The sequence below is a fragment of the Austrofundulus limnaeus genome, unplaced genomic scaffold, assembly GCF_001266775.1.
Source record: "Austrofundulus limnaeus strain Quisiro unplaced genomic scaffold, Austrofundulus_limnaeus-1.0 Scaffold424, whole genome shotgun sequence".
Lineage (NCBI taxonomy): Eukaryota > Metazoa > Chordata > Actinopteri > Cyprinodontiformes > Rivulidae > Austrofundulus > Austrofundulus limnaeus.
This window is the reverse complement of record NW_013952826.1, coordinates 265,299-266,105: the sequence shown is the minus strand read 5'-3', so window position 1 is coordinate 266,105 and position 807 is coordinate 265,299. Positions and strand designations below refer to the sequence as shown.

General features: G+C 55.3%; 1 protein-coding gene across 1 annotated transcript in view; it reads left to right on the top strand.

Annotated features, from left to right (window-relative positions):
* The window catches only part of LOC106529141 (uncharacterized), a gene marked incomplete in the record, with an annotated part of 32,632 nt that overhangs the window by 22,936 nt on the left and 8,889 nt on the right, over positions 1-807 (top strand).

Genomic DNA, 807 nt, shown 5'->3' with positions numbered 1-807 from the left:
AGTTACACATCAGGTACACAACAGTTACACATCAGGTACACAACAGTTACACATCAGGTACACAACTGTTACACGTCAGGTACACAACAGTTACTGCAGCAACAGACAAAAGTCCTGATCCATGTATTTTTAAAAGTCTGGAGGACTGTTGTTTAAAACAACTTTTTAACAGATTTTTTTGAACAAGTTGACTTCATCCTCCTCATCCTCCTCTTCCTCCTCTTCCTCCTCTCCCTCCTCTCCCTCCTCATCCTCCTCATCCTCCTCTCCCTCCTCTTCCTCCTCATCCTCCTCTCCCTCCTCTTCCTCCTCTTCCTCCTCTCCCTCCTCTTCCTCCTCTCCCTCCTCTCCCTCCTCTTCCTCCTCTCCCTCCTCTCCCTCCTCCTCTCCCTCCTCTTCCTCCTCATCCTCCTCATCCTCCTCTCCCTCCTCTTCCTCCTCTTCCTCCTCTTCCTCCTCTCCCTCCTCTCCCTCCTCTCCCTCCTCATCCTCCTCTTCCTCCTCTCCCTCATCCTCCTCTCCCTCCTCTTCCTCCTCATCCTCCTCTTCCTCCTCATCCTCCTCTTCCTCCTCTCCCTCCTCTTCCTCCTCATCCTCCTCTTCCTCCTCACCCTCCTCTCCCTCCTCTCCCTCCTCTCCCTCCTCTTCCTCCTCTTCCTCCTCCCTCCTCTTCCTCCTCTCCCTCCTCTCCCTCCTCTCCCTCCTCTCCCTCCTCTCCCTCCTCTTCCTCCTCCCTCCTCTTCCTCCTCTCGCTCCTCTCCCTCCTCCCTCCTCTTCCTCCTCTCGCTCCTCTCCCTCCTCTCCCTC